Here is a 17,159-nt window from a genome sequence, read left to right as displayed (position 1 = left end):
ACCTGCTGCTCGCTCTGCTTTCCGAGAGCCCTGATATTAATTGCAGAGTGGATTCTGGGTGTTGATCTCACCGAACGGGGTCTGCTCCATGGGTCAGCAACACCAGGATGCGAAACTCCATCGGTAAGAGCTAACAGCTAGCAAAAAACACTGTTATACCTGCAGCTGCCAGCAACTGAACGAAGACCCAGAGAGGAGAGCAGCTCGCAGCCGCTCTCTAGGATTACTGCTCACCCAAGCTGAGAGATTGATCTTCCTCTCATCCTCCCTACGCCCGCTCTGATCGTTTTGTCCTAACCAGAGGAGAGCAGCAGCGCACGGGGTGGGGAGGCAAGGGAGAAGCAGATGCCCACTGAAGCCGCGATGCCGGGAAGGGTTTTTCTTGGGGGTGGAGGAGCCAGCGAGATGCGTTTGAGTGCCTGAGATTTTTATTTATTTATTTAATGGGGGGGGGGGGGGGGGGGGGGAGGGGGGCAGCGACGTTTCCCAATTAGCCCAATCAGGCTGGAGATCCTAGGTGTCAGTAGTGAGTAGGAGTGAGGGAAGGCACCGGGAGAAATCAAGGCAGCCCGAGTGCTGCCGTAGGAGAGCGGCGGCAGCGCTCGCAGCCCCATCCCCGTCCCCTGCAAACTTCGGGACGAGGCAGAGCGGCTTCAGATCCCATTTCCTCAGGGGAGAGAGCCCGTTTCGCTTTCCCCCGTCTTCCAGAGGTGGGTGGGCTCGGTGAAAGGAGGAGCGAGCGGCCACAGCGGAAAAAAAAAATAAAAAAAAAATGAAGAAGAAGAAAACCCGAAAAACATATATAATACATAGAGAAGAATAATATGAAAGGATGTTTTTTAATTATTATTATCATCCATCCCTTGTTTGGCGTTGGCTCCCTTCCACACCTCTCCAGATTTATTATTATGATTAATAATAATATATGCACATATATGTATACCTATATATGTAATTTTTTTTTTTTTTTCGGAAAGGGTGTGGGGGGGGGGGGGGGTGTGCGGCTGTTTGCAAAAGAGCCTCGGGTGTCAAAGCCCGCTTCTCAGCCACCATTGGAGAGGAGGAGGGCTGGGGAGGGAGGAAGGGCTGGCGAGACAGCCGCAGTGCGAGCCCTCCCCGGCGGGCGGACAGCGGTGCGGCGGCCGCGGAGCCGAACCGGGTATGGCCCCGTAGCGCATCCCCCGCCCGCTCTGCTCGGCTGCTCGTCCTCCCTCCCTCTCCCCCCCCTCCCTCCCCGCTGATTTAAAGGCTGGAGGAGGAGGAGGAGGAGGGAGGAGGTGATTTGGGAAAGAGAAGGAGGGTGTAAGAGCGGGCGGGAGTGAAAACTGGAGCTGTGTTTCCCCCCCCACCCCCCCCCGCTTCTCTGGGCGAGCCAGACACGGTTTACCCAGTGCAGAGAGAGGGGCTCCTCCGTGTTCCGCCTCCGTGGAGTATTTGGGATTGGAGAGAGACACACGCACACACACACACACACACAGACCATCTGCAGTGTCAATGCGGCGCCTGCTCTGAAGACTGAAGTGGGGGGAAAGGAGAGGGAAAAATAATAATATATATATTTATATATATAAATCCACCCAAAATCAAGCGAGGAGCTTTCTCAGGTAAGGAAACCCCCGCCCTGCTCGGGCAACGGGAACCGGAGGGGAGGATGCCCCGGGAGGGGCTGCAGCGGTACCTGCCCTATGCACCTGGAACGGTTGAGGGGGGGAACGGGGGTAGACCCTACCGCCTCTCCTCACCCATAGGGCCGCGAGAAGGGGGTCAGGACCGGCGGGTAGGGACCCCCCGCGAGCAGCGGGGCTGAGCCGGGGGCTGCTGGGCACGGCCCCTCCGAGCTGGGAAGGATGCTGGGGAGGGTTGGGGGGGTCGCGGCGGGGAGCCCTCGGATCCTCCATCCTCCGCACCCTCAGAGCGAAGCGAAAGCGTTGCCCGATGTTCTCCTCACCCCACCCCCCCGCCTCCACACCCGGGTCCTCGGTGGTTTTTCTCCCTTTGCACAAAGCTCAACTTTTCTCCCCGAAGGAAAGAGCTCCGGCGTCGCAGCTCCTGGCAGCGGTTTTCCTTCTCTCGGGGGGTTATTTCTCCCCCCCCACCCCCCCCTCCGTACCCCATTGCCTTCTCCGGGCTGGAGGCATTAACAAACTTTTCCCGACGAGGCTGCAGCAGAAGGCAGAGCCCTTTTCCCAGGAAAGATCGGAGCCTCCCGGGTGACCGATGGGAACAGGGGCAACCCTCGGTGGGGAACACCTCGGCGAGAAGGGGTTGACTCCCAGCATTTCCCTTCCTGTGGGGTGTTGGGGAGTTTGGCTGCCTGAATCCCGTCTGCGGAATCAGTGCTGATAAACCCTTCCCTCCCTCCGTGCATGTGTGCGTGTGCTGCAACCGAAACCTGCGTGTTGATGCTCTCCGTTTATCAGACATATGCCCCTAAATGATGTAGACAAGGAGAAGCGATCTAAACACCGAGCTGCACATGGTTTTGGTGGAAATATAATACTCCGGCAGCAGATGAGTTCCTCCCAGATAAACAAACCCACTTGCTCAGCCCCAGCAGGGCTAAGTGCTGTTTGGGTTTGGAGTGGCTGCATGCGGCTGCTCCATCCCCAGCTCAGAGGAAACCCTCCTCCTGGGGCCCCATCTGCTCCTGGCTCTGGGTAGGGACTCAACCTTTACGGCGTTGGACCAAAGGATTCACCTTCGTGGAAGTGACCAGGTGGGAAGCTCGCGGCCACGCTCCTCTCCCGGTAAACTTCCACCCCACATCTGCTCCGCTTCGCCCTCCAGCCGTGCCAGGCAGCTCGCTGGAAACACACCTGATTTTTCATGGCTTCCTTCCGACATCGGGATGCGAGGTTTTGGGGAGGGAGAGGACACTCGGGTCCAGGGGAGAGTGATGGAGGGAGGGAGGTTTGGACCGGGACTACTACCAGGGATGCTCCTATTCCAGGGGAACAATGACGGTGTGAGGGGATTTTTGAAGCCTTCCAGGGTCTTATCTTGAGCATGCATAAATATTTCAGAAGGCATAAAGCATGCTAACTTCTTTATCTGCCTTCTGCTTCACCTGGGTCTTAATTATAGGAGCCGGTTAAATCCGCGGGCGGGTGCGACTGCTGGAGCATGGGGTCTCTGTGATTTTAATTACAGCCTGTGCCTCCCGTTGCGAGATTAGGTGCTTCCTCCCCCTGGCTGAGCCACTGCCTTAAGGTTTCAGAGATGAGAGCCGTGCTTCATTGGTGCTTTAAGCGTGCGTTTGTTTGTTTGTGCGCGGGACCCTTTGCCGGAGCCAGGCTTCAAGCAGAGCAACAGATGTGTGTCTGCTTTCTGTGCGCAGCCAGGTTGCAACACGCAACCCCGTCACGAAAGTCAGGGATTTTCTTCCCTCCCCTGCCCAGACCCATCCTCCGTGGGGGTGTCTCCTTTCCTAGAGGACCACTCCGAGCCTTCTCCTTCCCATCCCTTCTTCCGTGCGTGGCGCCCAGCGATCTCAATACGATGCAAAATAAATGACAGCTGCATGATCTAAGCGTTGTTTATATCCAAGACGGGTGTTTTAGAATACAGCCTGATGATCAATCACAGTGCTGTTGGGAAGCTTTCGCTTGATGATCGTAGCTGCCTGGTAGGAGCTGAAGACTTAAATCAGTGAGCCTGAATAGCAGAGGGCTGAGAGCTAGCGTGAATCCTAAGAGAGATGCTGAACTTCTCCACTGGGCGAGGAAATATCCAAGCTTTCACCTGCCAGCCTGCCTTGCTGTGCTCGTGGTGCTAGGCAGCCCCGTGGCTGTGGCACAGCGAAGCCGGGTAGGCAGCAGTTTCAGCAGCCAGATCCCGAGGGGCACCAGGAAGACAGAGAGGAGGAGGGATGCTGGAGCCCCTTTTGTACTGCCTTTCTCCTTCTCCTGAATTGCTTTGTCTCCTGATTTCCTTCATGCAATGCAACCTGCTTCCCTTCGAGCTTAGATTGGAGCGCTCTTGAGAGCGAGGATGAAAAGCTTTGCGAGGTCGTAGGATGCTCGGGTGTGCTGAGGGTTAACGCTGTGTTGGAATTAATTTCTTATTTGGAAGGGAACTCTGAAAATCTTCCTAAAAAGCTGAGAATGATGCTGGCATTGTGAGCTCGTGTTCTACACCCTAGTGCATTGGGATCCTGCTTTGGGAGGGTGTTAGAGGTAGGGACTTTGAGTTTTGGAGCTAGTGGTGCCAAAGTTTGCAGTTTGGCATTGCGTGTAGACATTTTAAGGCAAGGTAACTTTTCTGTGATCATCTGTCTTTGGAATCTCTTGGCTCTTCTTGGTTTATTTGTCACGATATCCCTGTAAAGTGAAGTCTCACACTGCTGATGGAAACTGAAAGCCAGTGTCACCCTGCACTGCAGCAGTGGTGGGTCTCCAAAGCCTCATATCCTGCCCCTCCCCAGCTAAATGCCTTATTTGGGAGTATTTGGATTGTTTCCCATTGTAGAACCCTCAAATATCTTGGCACTTAATAAATAAATAAAAGCCCTTTCTGCTTCCCACCAGAGTTGAACAGAGGCTTCAGAGGGCTCTTTCTTACTCCTTCCGTATGGCTTGCAAGACTCTGCTAATGGACATCAGCTCCTCCAGGCGCCCAAGGCTACGAGACTTCCCGTCTGCGCTGAGTCTGGGCAGCACTGCTGACTTACTGCAGGATGTTAGTGGTGGGCGTGCTTCTCTGCATGGCTGACATCAGGCTGAGAAGCACTTTATATCCCTTAGGTTGGAGTTCTTAAGAAGCCTGCATTAAAAATAAATAAATAAATAGATAGATTTAACAAAAAGAGAGAGCCTATCAACATGAAGCAGAAATACATACACTGGGCTCCCCAGGTATTTTTCATTCATTTCTCTGCCAAAAAAAATTGGGAAACTGAGGCACGGAGAGGTACGAGGCTCTGTCTGAGCTCCATTTACTGGTGGGACTCCTCACTTACTATTGTGTAATACCGACTGAACCCGAAATAATCCTTGGGGGTGAGAGCAGTGAGTGGTCTGCTGCCCTTGAGCTCATGCTTCAGCAGCCAGAAGTAGTGCATGGTCAGAACAAGACACTTTTAAGACTGAAATTTTTGCAGTTCAAATTACAGATAGAAAATGAGAATCTCACCCTGGGAGAGCACATGGGACATGGAGCAGCTGTGCTCCCATGAACTTTGGTTTCTGTGTTTGAAATTGTGTATAAAATGATTTTAATAACCCTTGGAAATGGAGCGATCATTGCAAAATCAAGATGGGTTGTGATGCTGACAGTCTGTATGGTGGTTTTTTGGAAGTGGCATTCCTCTTTGTGGTGGTTTTTTGACTCATCCCTCTAGGACTTGCTTTGTTTTTTGTTGGTATGTGCTTTGCCCAGTTTGCTATTACTTTGCTTGGTCATATTTCATAATATGCTACAGAAGCATCCAGATAAGGGTCTCCAAGACTGTGTCCTGCATCAGCAGCATGAACCAGTGTGGTTGGCATCTGTCCTATAACTTTGAATGAATATCCTTTTCCTTGGAAACCCAATGGCTGTCTCATTTTGGATACCTCTGTTCTATAGAATCATAGAAGCATTCAAGTTGGAAAGGACCCTTAAAGGCCACCTAGTCCAACTCCTCTGTAATGAACGGGGACAGCTAGACCAGGTTGAATGGATATCCTTTGTCTTGGAAGTCCAATCTCATTTCAGACAGCTCTCACCAATGCTCCGTACTTCATTGGCATCAAGCTTGCTTTTCAGAAATGATTCACTGAGCAATGTTTCCATGGAAGGAGCCCAATCTTTGCTGAAGGTGCTCTGAACTGATTCCATCTCAAATGCTCATACCTGTAGAATGGGCCCAGTGGTTGGAACTGAAGGAGAGGCTGAAAGCTTGAGCAGGAGCATGGATTGGGCTGAAACCTCCGTCTCTACTGTGGTGTGTATCAACAAGTAGCTTTCTGCTTCTTTTGGGAGGTTGGACTAGGTGATCTTATTGATCTTTTCCAATCTTAATGAGTCTGTGATTTCTCTAGAAAAAGAGAGGTCATCTGCAAACTCTGCAACCTGCTTTAACTCCAGGCCATGCTGGCAGCGAGGGTGTTTTAAATCCCACATGCCATGAAAACAGAAATCCTGACCCTAAAAACAAGAGTCTGATTTTCTTTTACATCAGAATAAAAGAAAACCACAGCTGAGTGAGGCGGGATCTGTGCCAGTGACCCAGAAGGGAGATCTTGCGTCGCTGTCTCTCCCTGCTTTCATGCCTGACCTCCAAGTTCCCTTCCAGCTGCCTTATCTGTACATGAGTGTTCTGCTGGGGCTTCCCCAACAAGCCATTAGCTATAAATTTACAGGAGCTGACTGGCACTTGAATTTCCCTTGTCCCTCTGACAGGGTGAATGTGTGGATCTAACGCAGATAATATGTGATAGGTTTCTATTACAGACATTTGCATGATGTATACTCATACACTTCCCCTTCTTCAGGGCTTGTGCAAAGGAATGGGGGAATAAATCTCTATGCTTGGTGGACTCTCACAGCCAATGCTGCATCAAACGCATGTCAATGAATCATAGAATGGTTTGAGTTGGAATGGACCCTTACAGGTCATCTAGTTCAACTCCCCAGCACTAAAGAGGGACACCCACAGCTCGACCAGGTTTCCCTGATCCACCTGTTGGTTCTCCTTCATCATTAAACACTATATAAGGGAGGAAAGATGAGGGCAGTGGAGTTTTTTCATCTCAGTATTGTTTTCCTTTGGAATCACGAAGCGATGCTGGACTGGGAGACTGCATGTAATGCTTGTGATTTATTTACTTGTTGTTGTGTCTGAAGTGAGGAATGCGAGCTGGCCACCAGAAGCCCCTTGGTGCTCATTCACGAAGAGCTGCACTGCTGAGAGTCTCCACACTAAACTGTTTGGTGACTGAGTGTAGAGTTATAGGAATCGAAGCGATGAATTAGCAGTAAATCAAACCCTGGATGGCTCTGTACCCTACTGCAGCAAGATTTAAATTAAAAATATCTTGCTGAGATGAAGTGCTTCTAAGTCAAACACTGGAGTTGTATCAATATGGGCTGGGGCACTGAAAACGGAGCCCTTTGAATCAGGAACCATGATGAGCCCACGTATTGATCCCCAGCTGAACACGCAAATTGCCACTTTGCTTCTTCTATCAGTTCTTCCCTCATTTCCTTTCCTCTTTTTCTTCTCCTTGAAAAGAAGATGGGAATTTGGGAAAAGGCTTGTGGACTCATTACACGTGTGTGTGGCCCTGTTTGGCTTGATTAGAGCATATATGATTGTGAAATGGGATTTATTTGTTGGTGGTGTGGGTTTTTTTGGTTTTGTTTTTTTTGTGACTGGGGATTTGTCCATAATGTAGTGCTGGAAATAAAACTCATTTAGAGACTAAGGAGGTGTATCCTGTTACAATTGCCTATTGATGGAATAGCAAGTGCTCGGTGTGCAACACAGCTTTGTTTTACTTTATGGAAACTTATTCTGGGCAGTCAAAAGGAGACACTGATTCGCCAGGGGAAGACATTGATTTGGCAGAGGGAGACTTTGATTTGGCAGAGGTCTGCCCCACAATCTCCGTGCTTCGAGTCTTTTTCTCTCCACCTACCAAATATGGGCACCCTGGTCCTGTAGAAGTGACTGCCAAATGTTTTGCAGTTGTTTTGCTCAAATGCTCTTTATAAATGACTCACTTTTGGTCAACAAGATGATAAGACCAGGGAGGTTTTGGTTGAGAACTTACTTGCCAGCCTGAGATGCAGCATCATTTACACAGCCAATAGCAATAGACATCAAGGTCTGTCCCTAGTTGGTGTCCCCTTCCACTGCTGACTTTTGGGAAGAGGCTTTTGGAGGTGGCATCAGGCTGCTCTAGGCTGGAAGAGTGACAGAGAGGAGATAATCTGGGAGCACAGTTATGCTGGTGGTGGAGCTAATCAAAGGCTTTGCCACACATTTTCTTTGTTAGGTTATCTAAGAAAAAAAAAAGAAAAAAAGCAAATTAAAGTGAGTAGGTCTGCAAGTCTTCCTAGATTTAAAGAAAATGACTTTCTGAACAGTTTTGGGAAGTCTGTTATGCTCTTTCAGGTTTCAGTACACATCTTCAATCCTTGCTAAAAGCAGAGCAACACATGGAGTATTGTCAGAGATGCACGTGTGCTGAGGTGGGGTATTTGTATGGATAATTCCTCCTCTGTAAGTGTGCAAGTGCTCCAGGACATCTTTTTTGGCTGTGCACTCTCCTTTGTGGTGTCCTCCTGAATGAGTGTGGGGTTTGGAGGCAACCTGGAGGATGAGTTCTGGGTTTCCATCAGTTTTTCCACCAATTGAGACACCCGTGAGGGGCAATTGCCTCCTCACCCTGAAGAAGGCAGGATCAGCCCTGAGTCCTCCTCCTGTGCTTAGCTGCTATGGTGATGAGTTGCTATAGAAACACATAGTTAGCATTATTATTTATTATTGAAAGGTGCTTCTTTTCATCTCTTAAAGGCGTGGTGGTGCTGGGAGGAGCCCAGCCCTGGGTGCAGGGTGCTGCCCACCCTGTCCACATAGGTTGATGGGATGTCTTTCCCCACCAGCCAGGCTTTAGCAGCCCAGCAGGCTGATCTGGTTAAACAAATCCCTCTGCATGTTCCCGTCACAGGTTCCTTCCTCCGTCAGATGCATCCTTTGGAGGGGGATTTGAGTGAAGCGTTTCATTATAATGAGCTTAGTTATTTCCCAACTAGTAATCGCATGTCGCCATTTGGTGCAACCGGTTTGCATTAAGTTCTGTAATAATATGTCTATTCATCCATCACAAATACTATATTCACAGGACCTTGTAGTGATTGCCTGGTAAATACCTTCCCTTATCTCTTTGCATACGTTGCTCCCTGTTGTTTGCTGAAGTCCTCCTCTCTCTGCAAACCCATCCCTCTGCACTGGGAGGCAGGGAAGCTCCTCCAGCACTCCTGTCCTGGGTTCTTGCTCTGCCCGAGCCCCCCTTCAGCTGGGCACCTGGCCAGGCAGTGCAGGGAGATGCTGCTCCAGGGCTTTCTGCAGCTTGTGTGATGCCAAGCAGAGCAAATTGTGCTTCCCAACTATTGCTTTCCAGCTGTGAGTGGGACAAATCGTGCTTTGTGGTCTCCCTTTTCTCCAAGTACAAGGGTAGGAACAGGTATTTTCTGTAGGCTGGGTGCTGAGCAATGCTCTGTTTAACTTTTGCAGCAAGATGTCCTACAGTAAGCCCCCTTAGAGCTGTCTTTAGGCAAATACATTGGTTTGGGGAATATACAGTTAGGAGGTGCAGGAGGGATGCAGAGCTGTATTCAACAGCTACACCTCTAAGCTGGCAGCACTGCAGAGGAGGTTCTGCAAGGAAACCTTCTGTCCTTCACACCTCAGTGGCTCTGAGGATGCTGCATTTGCAGCAGAGAGGTGGCTCAGCTGGGGCCTGCAGGTGAATGGACTGGAAGACTGGAGGAATGTCCAGAGGATCTGGGAGCAGCAGGGCTGCTTTTCACCTCCATCCAGGGCAGGTGCAATGTAGCCTGGAGGTGGAGGGTAAAGTCTGTGGCCAACATGCCCAACTAATTCCCCTCCCCCCAAAAAGGTGAAAAGAAAAAAAAAAAAAAAGATAAAATATATAACACAGGTTTTCTAGATGTTGCTTACTGGGCTGTTGGTTGCTGCTGAAGGTGCTTCCCTTGGACCCCCCTACAGGGTGGGAGGGATGCAGAAATGGCTGGACCAGTGCAGGATGCTACATGAGGGATGTGGGGAAATCTCTGCTGATACTTGCAGATTGTAGGTTCTGAATTCCCCTGAATTTCTCTCTGCTTTTCCCCTCCCCATCCCATCAGGCTGGAACTGGGAAACATCCTTCCCAGCCTTTGAGGAAACAAAAGGAGTCTCTTTAAAGCACTCCTTTAAGCAGGAATAAAACACCTTCCTTTACAGGGCCTGTTTCATTGCTTGAAGTCAATCCCCTTGGGCTTTGTAGTTCCCTTTTTGGAAGCTGAGCTCCCTGCAGAGAAGAGAGAAAAACACCTGGGGTGCAAGAGCATGGCCTGGGGGCCTTCATGTCAGGTGTAGCTTGGAGGTAGAGAGAGGGATGTAGGGGGGGTCTGAATGCTGATTCCCCCCTATGCCAGAATCCCTGGTGATCCCATGAGCTTTCTGCACCTCTCAGATGACCAGGTGCACCATGCAGCATGCAAGTGGAGGAAGGTGTGTTTTCATTTGCATGCTGGAATGATGAAGAGCACATTTTCCTTGCTCATAGGTATGCCACCCCTCCCTACTTTTGGTTGCAATTAAGCGTAGCACTGGTAAGGACCTATGCTAAAGGAAGGAGCCTGCCTGCAGCAAATTCAAACCTCTGGTAGGGTCACTTGTGGAGGTGGGATCAGAGTGGTCATGGTTTGCTTCTAGCATCACTATTTCTCCACCAGCTGCTTGGATTGGGTTATGGCATGATGTGCTTCAAGAGAGATCATCCAAAGGTTGTCTTGATGCCACCTCATATCCTACTAGTTATGAGATCATCAGTTTTCTCCCCAGGCCCTGGCTGAGAGCATTCACTTTGGGTCCTGGACTTGGAGTACCTTTGCAGCCTTTGGCTTTCTCTCCCCACCCAAGATTCTAACCATGGCCAAGAGAGAGCAGGAGGCACAGGGTTTCCTTGGTGCTGCGTCTCTTTCCCCAGTGGAAGAGAGAAAAGGATGGGGAGGGAGGTAAGAAGCATATGGCAGGAGATGGACACAAAAAATAACACCTTTTAGAACCACTGAGGAAATTTTTTCTTCTTCCTTTATCATGGAGCTTCTGTCCTTGCCTGCCTCAGCAAGTCAGACAGCTCAAAGGGAGACCAAGGAATGAAAGTAATGACTTCCAGTACAAATCTCTCTCTACATAATGTCTCAAATAAAACAGGAAAAGGAAATGGCAAGCGGGCATAATTAGGAAAGTATTACCCATTAAGGAGGGGGAAGGAGCTATCAAGTCGATTTCCTTCTTATTTTACATGCCTGATGTTTCCGCCTCTCCAGGAGGCAGTGTGTGAAGTAGGTCTCTCCTTAACTTGGAGAAGTAAATAATCAGAACATGATGAGCTGTAAAGCTCTTCCCAAAGCTTTCCAAATCTGGGCTAAGCTGAGGTTTTTTAGCATCTTCACAAACCCAGCTGAGCTTTCTAGCAACAGTAAGACCTGGTAGGACTTGTTTCCCACATTCATGCTGGGGAACTGAGGCACGGGGCTTGCTTCTTCTCAGTGTGACCACTCCTCTGTACTTATTTCTCTCTGTTTTTCCTATTCCACGTGGAAACAGAGAGAACTTGTAGCTTCCCAGTGTAAAGCTGGGTGTTTGTGGTGTGAATCCTCGGGATACCCTGCACTGCACTGGGGTGTGCAGTAGGTTGTGTCACTGTATCACACTGCCAAAACTCTGTCATTTTCACTTGAAGCTGGAGATCCTTTATCCTTTAAATAGATCTACACACATGCACAGACATAGCTATGTTTTCTGTATCTTCCAAATGTGTGTAGATATGTCATCTTGGAAAAGGGATATGGTTTAGTGGGCATGATGGTGGTGAAAGGTTGAAGGGGCTAGGTGATCTTAATGATCTTTTCCAACCTTTATGATTCTATGAGAAGCCTTCGTGTCTGGGAATGTGGCTTTCTGTGAGCTGGGTTTCTTTAATGTTTTTCAGAAGATGCAGATGCTGCTGATGACAAAGAGGATGCAGGATGGGGTTGTGCACCATTCCTCCTCTCTCCAAGGTGCTCAGTTGGAGCTTGGCCATGAGCACTCAAGCTGGGCAGCAGCAAGGTGTCATAGGCCTGGAGCAGATCCCAAGCAGATTGTGACCTGGTGACAATCTGCTTTCTCAGTGCTTGGTCTTGCACGCACTGATGCTCCTGCAGACATCTCCATCACTCTGATTGGTTCATGCAGGGGATGCACTGAGCCACATTTTCCCCCAAGAGCTGCTCCATGTGTCCATGCAAGATGCTCTCCTACTGTACCTCCATTCCTTTTGGCTACGTGTGTGTGAAGGATAATGTTGAGGTTGCTCCATACCTGCGTGAGGATATACTAAAGCTATAGGGTGTTATGTAGATCTGTAACAGTGAGTTGGAAGAGAAACACATGACCCTTCCATGCATCAGTTTCATTTGGTGGTTGCCCCCCCAACTCTTCCTCTTTTCTTCTCTTTCCTTATAAAATAAAGCAGAAGCTGCTTTACTTTATGATAAGCAAATGGTCTCCAAGTATGGGTTTGTTCTAGCCTGCTCCTCTGCTGCTCTCTGCTGATGGGTGACTTTTGGCACCCATCATGACCCTTTTCCAAGGTCTACTTGTACCTTGAAGCGGGAGCCTATTATCAAACACAGACAATATTACCCCTTTCTCAGTTCAGGGTTAAGAGGAGATGGATTTTGAGCTCTAATAAAACTGCTTCACCAACAGAACAACTCTTCTGTTGGTGAAGCAGTTGCTGAGCAGAAGGGACCTAAACCTGCCCACAGTGATTCTGCAGTGTTGTGGGGAAGGTGGATAGGAAGGTGGGAGGTGAATGTATCAGCCTTCTTACATGGAGGAAAGAATCAAATGTCTGCCCTATACCAAATACCATGCTCAGTTCCTGTGGGAATCAGTGAGGAGGAAGCTGACCTTCTCTCATATTTATGAACTGAATCTCTCATTTGCTTTGTTTTTGTCTTTTTCCCCATTACTGCTGCAGAAGGATTGCAATACTTCATTGGGGAATTGGACTGGATGACCTTTAATGGTCACTTCCAATTCAGATGATTCTATGATGATTCCATGATGATTTCAAGGAAAACTTTTCTTCATTTTTTTTCTTTCATGTGATTGGATGCTCTTTAAAATACCGGCTCAGGTGAACAAGCTTCCATCTCTTTAGCTTTTCTTGCTTTATGGTTGGCTTAGCACAAAAGTTTGAGAATTAAAAACCAGCATTTGTCTTACTGCTGCACACATATATTCTTCCTTCTAGCTGTGTATCTCCAGCCTCTGCTGAAGACTTTTCTGCATAACCTTTCCTGAATCATAGCATCGTAGGATCATTAAGGTTAGAAGAGAGCACTAAGATCACCAAGTCCAGCTGTTGACCCATCCCCACCGTGCCCACTAAACCATGTCCCTCAGTGCCACATATCCACGTTTATAACACTTCCAAGGATGGTGACTCCACCACCTCCCTGGGAAGCCTGTTCCAATGCCTCACCACTCTTTTTGAGAATAACTTTTTCTAAAGATCCAACCTGAACCTCCCCTGAAAGAGCTGATCAGGAACATCTTCTGAGCAGCGACACCTCCCAAGCCTCCCAGGTCCTTCCTCTTCTTCCTACAGAGAGCAGATTTTTGGAAGATCTGGAGCTCTGTGTTGCATGCACGTAGGTCTCTTCAAAATCTGAAACTATTTTGCTGAAATTTGCAGTTGACTTTCGAAAGCTCTTGTCATTGTATTCAAGTGTGTGTTTATATACACATATATATATATATATATAAATCTTTCCTCTCTTCCCTCCTGTTTTCTTTCTCTGTCAGGAATCCAGATGTGCAACATGTGGCACTTGTAGGACTTGGAAGGCAGGAAGATCAAGCAAACAGAGAGCTTTCAGGAGAAGAGATAAATTTCCAGACTAAATTCAAGCCACGTAGACCCAGTCTGTTCTGCTTTAAAGTCCTGCTGGTAGTGATATGTGGGAGCTGTAGACAGAAAACCAGGGAGAGAAGAGGGGTTTATTTGTCTTATTTCTTCCATAGAAAAACCTCTATTCTGAGGTCATGGTGATTAGCACAGTGTTAGTCTGCATGGATCCTACCAGGGAAACTGCCTGTTGAGTGCTACCTTTGTGCATGATTTGAAGGCAGAGAAAAGAGGGAATTTTCTTCACTAAATGAGTATTCTAGCTGCAAAAGTGTTACATTTGTGTGGGTGTATGGGATGCAGATGGCCACCGAGGAGAAAGATCTTGTTATTAATAACCCAGTGAATTGTGATAGCATCTTTTACACCTGTGGATGTTGTGAAAATTTTTATCCTGGCTCCTGGGCATTGGGCAGGACTGCAGCTGTGAGCTGTGGGCTCCTTTTGATGGTAATTTTTTACTGCAGAGGACAGGTAGGAGTTTCACTGGTCCGTAGTATTGTGCTGTGGACTTGGTGGAGTGTGATTTGGTCCACACAACTCCTATGTTTCCTAGGTGCGTTTGCTAACACTGACCTCACAACGGTCCACCTGGCAAAGAGCTATGAGATTATGACAAAACCTTTCTGCTTTTTGGAGATGTCCCAGTCCATCCTTAGCTTTGTGCTTTTGTTTTATTAAGTTAAAAAAGGTAAACAAACACCCAAGAAGCACTCAGATGCTCTCCCCATGCCCATCTCAATAAGTTCAACATTGCCCATTGCAAACCAAAACTGCACTCAGCCAAACTCCACTGCCAGTAATGCAAACTGCATTTCTCTGTCTCCAAGTAAAATATTTACAGGCTGTAACTTTTGAAAATCCACTTGCAGCTTCTTGAGCCTCCCTTGCTGCACCAGTCTGAGCATCCCAGCCATGCAGGATCCACGGCTAGAGCACACATGATGTTCTCTGAGATCAGGGGGATGCTCCTGGCTCAAAGCAGTGGTGTCTGCATCCCAAAAAGGCAGGAATGCATAGGATTGATGGTATCTGGGATTCCTGCATTACTGAAAATGCATGTGTTGACTCTTCTATCCCTCTGTCCTGGGGAAGGATGGAGGAGGAAAATGGGGCAGGCTTGTCCTCTGCAATGCACTGTGGGGTACAGAAGGGCATGTGGAGAACAGCTCCTGGAGGGTCTTGCTCTTTCACCACCTGTGCATCTGCCCTGCAGTGTTTCTCCAGCTCTTACATCCTATTATGACCTCTATTCCTAATGAGCAGGATTTCACCAACAGAGACAGCCTTCCCACACACCCATGTTACAAATGCCCATCGCCTCAGACACAGGTGCCATAAGACAGAGAACAATAAAGCAGATGGTGTTCGGATCTGGATTAAATTAGAGTTTGGGGTGACATTCTGCTTACACCTGATTCTAAGCAAGCACAAAATCTTTTCTTTGTGGGGTAGCACAAACCTGGGTTGTGCTACCCCTAAACTATCTTTTGCAAACTAGAAGAGCTCATAGGTTTGCTTCTGGTGCTGACTTTTCTCTCTAACACCTATCCTAACACAGCCAATGCTGCATGGTGATGCACCTATAATTGTCTTTTGGCTGTGCAAATAGCTAGAACAATTGGTTCACCCTCCCTGTGACTGTTGTAGGGTGACTTGTTGATGTGATGATAGCACCACCCAGTTGCTAATGCAAGTGAAGAGTCAGATCCTGCGAAGTGCACCTTCTGTCTGTGCCTAAGAGCCCATCCCAGGGAAGATATTGATGGAAAGGGAATGACTGTTTGCCTCTTGCAGAAAATCTGTCTGCAAAGTGCCATTGCTGAAGGCAGCCTGAGAGTGTCTCCTCACGGTGTTTATGTTTATATACACATGTATAGATTGCAGAGAGCTTTAGCAGCAGAGTAGCTGGATCAGACACCTCCCCCCTTCCTCCCACCAGCCCTGCAGGCTGGATGCCAGCAGCAGGGCTCTGCTCTGTATCATCTCAGGACACCCTGAATGCATCTGTGCAGACACACTGTGTGCAGTCACCACTGGACTATTTAAAGCAACTTCAACAATGACAGTGGAGTGTGTAATGCACCTATTCTGCTGATGCTGGCAAAGTGCTAGCAGAATGGATGAGTTTAAGACTGATGGGAATTTACAGCTCCAGAGCCATTAGGGTATGTGTGTGTTCCTAAAACATGCACCCTAGGAGACAATAATGGAAAAAAAAATCAGCTTTAAGGGTGGTAGCTATACACATGGCTTTGCAGAGTAGCAGTTGTAGCACAGTGGCACAGAGCTGGGGAATGAAGGCATGGGCTGGTTCTCTTCTTTGGACCTCTGTCTCCCTGGGGTGTTCCCAGATGGATCTTAGAGTCATAAAATCATATAATCATTAAGGTTGGAAAGGATATCTGAGATCACCTAGTCCAGCCATTCACCTACCACCAATATTGCCCATAAACCACATCCAAAGTTAGGAAATGGATATTAGTTTGGATAAGGGATGCTGGTTAACCTTTCAAGCAGTGTTGTGGTATTCCACTGAGGGGAGCTGAGGGGGTTGTTCAGGACAAGGAGTGATGTGCTGGGGGCTGCACTGGTTCTGTTAAGGCTCATAGTCTAGTAATTCAGTGTAGGCTTAGTGTTAAATGTTGGTGTCAAGTGGGAATTGGATGGGGATAGGCTTGTCCTTTGCTCCTTCAGCACTTAATGTACATAAAATGACTCAGGAACGTGCTGGATAACTATCCCGTAGTTCAATGTGCTTTATGTTTAGATTGGATATAAGGAAGAAGGCTTTTTTTACAGTAAGGGCGGTGAGGGCACTGGAACAGGTTGCCCAGAAAAGTGGTGAATGTCCCAGCCCTGGACATGTTCGAGGTCGGGCTGGATGGGGCTCTGAGCACCTGATGGAGCTGTAGATGGCCCTGCTCATCGCAGGAACATTGTTGGACTAGGTGACCTTCAAGGGTTTCTTCCAACTCAAACGATTCTGTGATTCTATGGTTGCTCTTTATAAAGTTCAGCAATTACCAGCTTTTTTATTCCCTCCTCTCTTTTTGTTTCTTACAGTTGCACTTTTTGTTTTAATACCAATTTTCCAAGTTCTCGCACAAGCCAAAAGTGGAAATTTCTCCCCAGAACTTTAATCTTGTATGAGTGATTTGACCTCGGATGTATCAGTAGCTGGAGGAAGCCCATCTTATGGGAATCAGGAGCTATGAGATCAATGCACTATTCATGAAGAGATGATGTTTTAATGCTTACAGAACTTGCAAATCTGCAACCTTCCCACATGTCCCACTCTCTGCTCATATCCGTTTTACTAAATTATCTCTACCCACTTTTTTCTTCCTCCTCCACTTCCAGCCTTCCCTTCCTTGCATCAGAACATGCTCCTCTGTTGATTTCCAGTTGGGTTAATTAACTAAACTGAGCTGCAGCATAACTTCATCAGGGAACACAGAAGAGTTTTCTTTAGCACCACTG

At 48.2% G+C, this 17,159-nt stretch overlaps 1 protein-coding gene across 1 annotated transcript in view; it reads left to right on the top strand.

Moving 5' to 3' along the window:
* The first annotated feature begins 1,367 nt into the window (after positions 1-1,367).
* PLXNA4 (plexin A4) overlaps positions 1,368-17,159 on the top strand; it is a 451,631-nt gene continuing 435,839 nt past the window's right edge. The window contains exon 1 of the mRNA XM_065743801.1: positions 1,368-1,604. The gene's annotated coding sequence lies outside the window, so the exon portion shown is untranslated. The remainder of the gene's footprint in view (positions 1,605-17,159) is intronic.

This window comes from Cyrtonyx montezumae, unplaced genomic scaffold (genome assembly GCF_038088225.1).
Source record: "Cyrtonyx montezumae isolate F1298 unplaced genomic scaffold, pur_monq_1.0 scaffold_3, whole genome shotgun sequence".
Lineage (NCBI taxonomy): Eukaryota > Metazoa > Chordata > Aves > Galliformes > Odontophoridae > Cyrtonyx > Cyrtonyx montezumae.
This window is presented reverse-complemented; position numbering and strand designations above follow the sequence as displayed.